At 46.1% G+C, this 9,456-nt stretch overlaps 1 long non-coding RNA gene across 1 annotated transcript; it reads left to right on the forward strand.

Moving 5' to 3' along the window:
- Positions 1-1,274: 1,274 nt before the first annotated feature.
- On the forward strand, positions 1,275-2,057 carry LOC114561465 (uncharacterized). Its single transcript, XR_003693364.1, has 4 exons — positions 1,275-1,324; positions 1,674-1,741; positions 1,833-1,881; positions 1,915-2,057. It is a non-coding gene; the product is annotated as an uncharacterized LOC114561465 (long non-coding RNA).
- Positions 2,058-9,456: the final 7,399 nt, after the last annotated feature.

Here is a 9,456-nt window from a genome sequence, read left to right on the forward strand (position 1 = left end):
TTTGTCGGTCTTTAATTTTGCAGTGTTACTGTAATATATATGTATGGCTATAATTATCATTTTAGGCTAATGTAATAGCCCGTGTTAGCAGCAGGGTTACTCCTAAGTGTACCCTTATGGTTGGTTTATGTCTTAAAATAATGGCCAGGATTTCTGGGAAAAGGTACGATATGTTAGTTTCAAAACATCACTGCAGGTTGATTGTTTTTCGCAGCAGAGGTTGATTGTGGGCGAGAGGGCGACAACACTGTCTTGGTTAGCTCGCCGAAGCTCTACTGCCACTGTCTCGGCAACGTTAGCTAATGTCCGCTAGCTAATGTAAGCTAACTATAGCCAGTTAGCTTTGTATGTAACGTAACAAAAACCCACCCATCTCAGAGGAGCGAACCTTAATATTTCATTCAATAAAGTTATGTACAAAAGGAGCACTAACGCCACAGGTCCTATGTTGGCAACGTGGACGCAGACGACTGCCTTTGGAGTTTACTATATCGATATAGTAAACTCCGAAGGCAGTCGTAATATTTACCTAGTAGGCTAGGCTAACACTGTTGCGCTAACGTTAGCAAAACATCGGCGTAGCTTTAGCTAGCTGTCTAAACTTGTCTCGAGTCCGGACCTTTAATTGTCTATGGTCCGGACTTGAGTACCACAGCCCTGACAGGTAGATATCACTTAGCTGAACAACCACAAGCTGCAACTTTTCTGATTGATACAATGGGAGCTTGACTCTTGCATATGACCCCAATCTGTCCCTCTTACGGCTTGAAGCCATAACCTTTTTTTTTGGCAAAAGAATGCTTCCCCCTAGGTATGTTAAACATCAGGCACCCATCACTAGCTCTGTTTGTACAATTAACTACGCAACAACTCCTTGGCATTTTGACTTACGCTATGCCGCTACTAGCTAGCTAGCTACACAAAACACGTCTTCTTTCTGCCCCCCGGTTGCGTGCGCAAGAAGTGATGACGTTGCCGAGAAACCCATAGTCCTCATAAATCCACAGCAGTTTAGAATGCCAACTCAAAGAAAGAGGAAGGTACAAGGGCGTAAATCCCAGGGGGGTCTGGGGGGTTAGGACCCCCCATCTAAGAGTTGTCCCCCCCTAGAAATATCATTAAAACAATGCTGTGTATTGTAAATACCATAATGATGTATACTTTAAATATCTGTGTAAGTAGTAAAACAATACAAACCCCCAAAAAGTTTAGAAACATTTTGAGTCCCCCCTCCCTTGCTTCACAGTGGTTTGGTCCACTGCCTGCTGTACGTTAGTAGGATCTGCACTGACACACAGTCACATCGGGTAGTGACAGGAATGTAGTAAGTAGGCGGTTCAAGGCTATTTTATTCACATTAAACATCAGATTAAGTTTTTCTTTTCTCAAATAAATATGACGCTGAGTAATTAATGAATTAGTCATGACAAAAAAGTTTGCTATGTTAGTGTAATATAATCTAACGTTACCTAGCTTGTTTAATAGCTTGTTGGATAGAAATGCACCCACTACAACTAACGTTACCACGGCAATAAACCTAATGTTATGTGTGTGAACTGATATTAGGGTTAATATTGAAGATCTACAGTTGCGTTTTGCTCAATATGAAGAACCTATGAAACTAACTCATATTTAGACATGTGACCTTAAAGATTTGTGTTGTTGTTGCCCAGATAAAATGACAGAGGAAGGAAAAACAGACATAAGATCCTTTTTCAGTAAGCCTACACCAAAACGCCAAGTAAGTACAATAAGTCCTCATATCAAGACAATTTGGTAACATCTTTATAAGAATGGGTGCTTATGGAAATACTAACATCACCATGTCACAGGCAAAGGAGACAGAAAGAACTGAGGAACAGGTAGAGCAGGGACAGTCAGGTGGAGAGTCTCAGGGAGACCAGGGACAGTCAGGTGGAGAGTCTCAGGTAAGTGTGTTGAGCTTAGTTCATATTGTTGGAGGTGTGTGGCTGTCAGGGTTAGCAGATGAGCTTTACTAGTGGCTCACTAATTTACATTATGATCAGCTAATTTAACAAGTGTACAAAAGTATTGTATTTCTTTTATATGGGGACACTTTTTCAAAATAAGTCATTATGTTTTAAGGTATTTTTGTGGCTTGATTGTAAACAACTTAAAAATAAATACATGGTTTTAAAGAAGAATATTTTGGTCAATTTAGTCAGCATTTTCATTGAATCAAGAGAAACACTGAAAAGAAGGATAAGGTACAGTCTCCATGCTACACTAATGATAGTATTAAGGCTTTCCTCTGTGTACACATGTCCTCTACAAGTATAATTGTGGCTGTAGTATTTGTGTCCCCTTCAAAAATTGCTCTTCAGAAATTTTATGTTTCTTGTCCCCCCCCCCTACTGTTAGATCGGATTTACGCCCATGGGAAGGTAACATCCGGCCAAAAAGAGTGAAATTGGAAGTGGAACGTCGTAGATATAGACTTCTCAAAGTAGAATGTCCTTAATTATTAATAATTAATTTGCTTGTTTCGACGTTTATAGGCTAGACAGTATGATGCTCACCAGTCAATTAAGGTTAAGTAAACTTTATTAAGGTTAAGTAAACTTTATTATCCCTGTGGGGGGCAATTTGTTTTACAGCCAGCAGAGCATAAAAAGAGTTCATAGACAACATAACATACAAATGTACAAATACTAATATTCAGAATCATACGGGACAAATCACATCAATGTATTAATGAGACCAATGGTAACAGGGACAAATTAGTTTTTAAATCTCTTAATCGTACACCTCGGTACAATGTACCTGTGACCAGATGGCAGCAGCCTGTATTCATAGGACAAGTGGGTCAGCCATGAAAGATTTGGCTTTCCTCATGGCTCTGGCTCTGTATAGGAGGAATAACTCTTCAAAATGTATCCCCGCAACTTTGTTACACATTTTCACAATGCTTCTTAACTTCAGATAAAAGTGCATACGCTGATGGGCCTTAGCACAAACTGCTACTACGTTGGCATCAAATATCAGGTTATGGTCTACAATTGTACCCAGATATTTGTACTGCTACAACTTCAACAGCCTGGCCATGAATAAAAAGATCTGTGTGTTGAAAAGGTAGATCTCAGAGGGTAGTTGTGCACCACTGGAGATAACAGCACATCCAGCATGCTGTCATGGGACATGGCCACTCAGAGGTCCCAGGCCACAAATAGCTCCAGAAATAGTTTGATCCTCTTTTGAAATGTAAAATTTCAGTTAAACTTAAAATGAACTGAAATATGAGAAGGGTATCAGGTGTCATTTCAGATTTAACTAGCTGTTTTCGTGTAGCTGTGATGGCTGACTAATGATATTTAACGGCCAGTATTAGTCCAAGACCATATCCACCTGAATGCTGCAGCTTGTGACACTGAAACACTACTAGCTTCACGCTGGGATGAAAAGGGGGGGTTAGGGTAAGGGAGAACAGGTTGGGGAGGAGGCACGTATCGGTGATGGTGAGGTTGAGGGGGATTCAAAGGAGCTGGGCGGAGAGGGAGGAACAATGAGTGAGCAGAGAGGAGGGAGGCAGCGTGGGAGAAAACCTGTGGTCTGAACACAGCAAGAACTAATCTCATGGAGGGTTGGAGCAGTATAGGGTTTAATATGCTTTAGACTGAAGCTACTGATAGCTGCATGATGCTTTTTAAATTGGACCGTTTCCATGTATTCACTGTTTCCTTCATAAAATCAGCTGAGGTTAAAGGCTTCCTATTTGCATTTTCTTGCTAGAAATATAAATGTTACCTAAGAAACATGTAGAAGAAATATAGTAAATTTAATTTCAAGTGCAATAACTTTGCTATAAAGTTAAGAAAAGGTCACTTATGCTTCCTTCACCCTTAACTCTCAAGCTTACATCCGTTTTCCAGAACCATTCCCTAACTCACACACATACACTAAGCCAGTGGTTTGGGAGTTGTGTGTAATTCAATAAAGGTGTGCTTTCTAAGCTAGAGGGGTAATGTTGTGTCTAATGACACTTGACATGAGGTGACATAGTGAAGCAGTCAGGGCAGATAGCAGGATCTCAAATTAGGGCCAAGAAGAAGAAGTAAAGCGACGTGGCTTCCTCTGAAAATATCTTATTTTGTGAGATGTGTTAACATTGTAATCCAAAATAGTGTAGCACTAATAAAGAAAGATAAGCAGACATTGTATACTACACTTCTGAATTGTCCTTCCTGCACGGCTTAAATATGCAACTTTTATGCTTTCACTGTACGGTTTGCTCAACCAGTCATGATGTGGGTGCACAAACTCAACATATACACACCCAGCTGGTTTTGCCAATTGCAGTACCAAAAATGTTTCATTCAAACAAGATGTGCAGTTGCAGGGTACCGAAGGGCCCGAAGGGCTGCAGCCTCTGCCGTGAAAGAGGCAAAGCAGCGGGTGTGGGAGAAGTTTGGAGAAGACATGGAGAAGGACTTTCGGTCGGCACCAAAGTGCTTCTGGAAAACTGTTCGCCACCTCAGGAGGGGGAAGCGGGGAACCATCCAAGCTGTGTACAGTAAGGATGGGACACTGGTAGAGATGGAGTGACCCTGCCCGGAGGAAGCCCGGGGCCCCCGTCTGGAGCCAGGCCCAGACGGCGGGCTCGTCGGGCGAGCGCCTGGTGGCGGGTTTGCCACGGAGCCCGGCCGGGCACAGCCCGAACAAGCTACGTGGCTCCCATCTCTCCAGCCCATGGGCCCACCACCTGTGGGAGGAACCGTTGGGGTCGGGTGCGATGCCACACTGGTGGCAGTGAAGGTCAGGGGCCTCGACGGACCAGACCCAGGCGGCAGACGCTGGCTCTGGGGACGTGGAACGTCACCTCTCTGTGGGGGAAGGAGCCGGAACTGGTGCGGGAGGTGGAGCGCTACCGGTTAGATCTGGTGGGGCTTACCTCTACGCACAGTCTCGGTTCTGGAACCATACTCCTGGATAGGGGTTGGACTCTTTTCTTCTCCGGAGTTGCCCAGGGTGTGAGGCGCCGGGCGGGTGTGGGGATACTCACAAGCCCCGGCTGGCGCGCTGTGTTGGAGTTACCCGGTGGACGAGAGGGTCGCCTCCCCACGCCTGCGGGTTGTGGGGGAAAACTCTGACTGTTGTTTGTGCATATGCACCAAACAGGAGTTCGGAGTATTCGGCCTTCTTGGAGACCTTGACTGGAGTCCTGCATGGGGCTCCATTGGGGGACTCCATTGTTCTGCTGGGGGACTTCAACGCACACGTGGGCAATGATGGAGACACCTGGAGAAGCGTGATTGGGAGGAACGGCCTCCCTGATCTAAACCAGAGTGGTTGTTTGTTGTTGGACTTCTGTGCTAGTCATGGATTGTCTATAACGAACACCATGTTCGAACATAGGGATGCTCATAAGTGTACCTGGTACCAGAGCACCCTAGGCCGAAGGTCAATGATCGATTTCGTAATCGTTTCATCTGATCTGAGGCCGTATGTTTTGGACACTCGGGTGAAGAGAGGGGCAGAGCTGTCAACCGATCACCATCTGGTGGTGAGTTGGGTCAGGGGGTGGGGGAAGACTCTGGACAGACCTGGTAAGCCCAAACGTGTAGATGCGGGTAAATTGGGAACGTCTGGAGGAGGCCCCTGTCCGACAGACTTTCAACTCACACCTCCGGCGGAGCTTTTCGTGCATCCCTGTGGAGGCTGGGGGCATTGAACCCGAGTGGACAATGTTCAAAGTTTCCATTGCTGAAGCTGCGGCGAGGAGCTGTGGTCTTAGGTGCCTCAAGGGGCGGTAACCCACGAACACCGTGGTGGACACCGGTGGTCAGGGAAGCCGTCCGACTGAAGAAGGAGTCTTTCCGGGATATGTTATCCCGGAGGACTCGGAGGCAGTTGCAGGGCACCGAAGGGCCGAAGGGCTGCAGCCTCTGCCGTGAAAGAGGCAAAGCAGCGGGTGTGGGAGAAGTTTGGAGAAGACATGGAGAAGGACTTTCGGTCGGCACCAAAGTGCTTCTGGAAAACTGTTCGCCACCTCAGGAGGGGGAAGCGGGGAACCATCCAAGCTGTGTACAGTAAGGATGGGACACTGTTGACCTCAACTGAGGAGGTAATAGGGCGGTGGAAGGAGCACTTTGAGGAACTCCTGAATCCGACTAATACGCCCTCTATGTTAGAGGCAGAGCTGGAGGATAACGGGGATTGTCGCCGATTTCCCAGGCGGAAGTCACTGATGTAGTCAAACAACTACACAGTGGCAAAGCCCCGGGATTGATGAGATCCGTCCAGAAATGCTCAAGGCTCTGGGTGTGGAGGGGCTGTCCTGGTTGACACGCCTCTTCAACATTGCGTGGAAGTCTGGGACGGTGCCAAAGGAGTGGCAGACTGGGGTGGTGGTTCCCCTTTTTAAAAAGGGGGACCAGAGGGTGTGTGCCAATTATAGGGGTATCACACTTCTCAGCCTCCCTGGTAAAGTCTACTCCAAGGTGCTGGAAATGAGGGTTCGGCCGATAGTCGAACCTCGGGTTGAGGAGGAACAATGCGGATTCCGCCCTGGTCGTGGAACAACGGACCAGCTCTTCACTCGCAAGGATCCTGGAGGGAGCCTGGGAGTATGCCCAACCGGTCTACATGTGTTTTGTGGATTTGGAGAAGGCGTATGACCGGGTCCCCGGGAGATACTGTGGGAGGTGCTGCGGGAGTATGGGGTGAGGGGGTCTCTACCAGGGCCATCCAATCTCTGTATGACCAAAGTGAGAGCTGTGTCCGGGTTCTCGGTAGTAAGTCGGACTCGTTTCAGGTGAGGGTTGGCCTCCGCCAGGGCTGCGCTTTGTCACCAATCCTGTTTGTAATATTTATGGACAGGATATCGAGGCGTAGTCGGGGTGGGGAGGGGTTGCAGTTTGGTGGGCTGGGGATCTCATCGCTGCTCTTTGCAGATGATGTGGTCCTGATGGCATCATCGGCCTGCGACCTTCAGCACTCACTGGATCGGTTCGCAACCGAGTGTGAAGCGGTTGGGATGAGGATCAGCACCTCTAAATCGGAGGCCATGGTTCTCAGCAGGAAACCGATGGAATGCCTTCTCCAGGTAGGGAATGAGTCCTTACCCCAAGTGAAGGAGTTCAAGTACCTTGGGGTTGTGTTCGCGAGTGAGGGGACAATGGAGCGGGAGATTGGTCGGAGAATCGGCGCAGCGGGTGCGGTATTGCATTCAATCTATCGCACCGTTGGACGAAAAGAGAGCTGAGCCAGAAGGCAAAGCTCTCGATCTACCGGTCAGTTTTCGTTCCTACCCTCACCTATGGTCATGAAGGCTGGGTCATGACCGAAAGAACGAGATCCAGGGTACAAGCGGCGAAATGGGTTTCCTCAGGAGGGTGGCTGGCGTCTCCCTTAGAGATAGGGTGAGAAGCTCAGTCATCCGTGAGGAGCTCGAGAGAGCCGCTGCTCCTTTGCGTCGAAAAGGAGCCAGTTGAGGTGGTTCGGGCATCTGGTAAGGATGTCCCTGGGCGCCTCCCTAGGGAGGTGTTCCAGGCACGCCCAGCTGGGAGGAGGCCTCGGGAAGACCCAGGACTAGGTGGAGGGATTATATCTCCAACCTGGCCTGGGAACCTCGGGATCCCCAGTCGGAGCTGGTTAATGTTGCTCGGGAAAGGGAAGTTTGGGGTCCCCTGCTGGAGCTGCTCCCCCCGCGACCCGACACCGGATAAGCGGACGAAGATGGATGGAAGATGTGCATCTTCAAAAAACATTGACAAAAAACATAAAGCCAGTGTTACGTTGTGCATTGCTACTTTAAAAGTAAGAAGGACAAAAAGAAAAATATGGACAGACGGCAGACATATGTTGACATCTGCTTGGCAGTAGTTACTTAAAAAGCCTGGAATTATGCTCAAATGTAACTTGCAACCACCTCTTAAACCTATCGTCAAAGGAGAATGTTTGATGGTTCTGAAAAATCCCTGATTGCTTTTAATGACAACATTGTTTAATCTTCCATGCCTTTCCATGTCTTTATTAGTTATTTCTACAGTAATTGCACATAGCAGCTATGGTATGATTATTGGCAACAACACTTATGGTAGGGAAAGATCATGGTACCGTCATTTTAAAAAGCAAAACGCAGGTCTGTGACAGAACACAAACTCTGGTCTCCTGCACGAAAGTCATATGCTTCCCACACCTATCAACCAACCGACCTCCACGCCCTTGCTTCCCACTTCGCTACAAAAAGTACACGCTACTTGCATTTAATTTTAATTAGCACTGAACATTGGCACTGGTTGTAAATTGTGCATTGCAGATGTGTCCAATGTGAACCTTATTTTTAGGGATACCAGCAGGGCCGGATTGGGACTCATTTTCAGCCCTGGAGTTTCATGCCTTAGACCGGCATACTTTAGTTCACGACTGACTATATTAAAATAATGTAATTAAAACCTCAGAATATAAGTCTATTTGCATTTTTCCGAAACAAGTATGAAAAAACACCTCAATATTAAGTGATTCTTTGCTTAAAACAAGCTACATTGTCTGCCAATGGGGTAAGAAAAAAAAATTATTGATTTAGATATAGCTTGTTTTAAGCAACAACAAAAAAACAAAATCACTTAATTTCTTTTTTTTTCAGAGAACAAGACATCATTTCTTATGCCATTTCACTTGTCTAGTAAATGTATCTTGAATTAAGAATATTTTGATATTTGAACTGGAAACAAATAAGATACTAAGTAAGAAAAGCATTTTCTTTCAGTGATAATGTTTGCTTATTCACACACTTTGGTACAACAGCAGCTTACCTGTGTCTTCACATTATAGTCTCTTCACAACTGGGTCCTGGCTATGTTTCTGACACTAAATTAAATTTTTTACATTTATTTGTCACCACAAATATCCCCTTTTTACAAATCAAGTCAAGTCAGTTTCATTAATGTATTGCTGAATCATCAGGTATCATTAATTATCTCAGGGCATTTTTCATTGAGCAGGGCTCTTCATTACTATTAGTTCTTCTGAGTGACAATCCTACCTGCCCATTCTGGTGTGCTGGGCTCATGACTGGAGCTTGGTAACGTTACTGGGCCTTGCTCTTCCTGTTAGAAGCAAACCGGACTAGAGGCGGCTGCTGCTGAAGAGCTACAAGAAAAAGTTTGATACATGAACGGTGGTTTGCGGACAACGTTGTTTTGCACGGTCACTAGCATCTTGCACTGCTCCTAACTACCTTAAAGGTCCCATGGCATGAAAATTTCATTTTATGAGGTTTTTTAACATTAATATGAGTTCCCCCAGCCTATATGGTCCCCAATTGGTTTAAAATGGTGATATGTGTAAACCGAGCCCTGGGTATCCTGCTCTGCCTTTGAAAAAAAGTAAGCTTAGATGAGCCATTCAGGAATCCGCTCGATATGTCGTAATAACGAGCGAGGTTACCTCCCCTTTCTCTGCTTTGCCCGCCTAGAGCATTTGGGCCCCGCCCAT

The sequence above is a fragment of the Perca flavescens genome, chromosome 1, assembly GCF_004354835.1.
Source record: "Perca flavescens isolate YP-PL-M2 chromosome 1, PFLA_1.0, whole genome shotgun sequence".
Taxonomy (NCBI): Eukaryota; Metazoa; Chordata; class Actinopteri; order Perciformes; family Percidae; genus Perca; species Perca flavescens.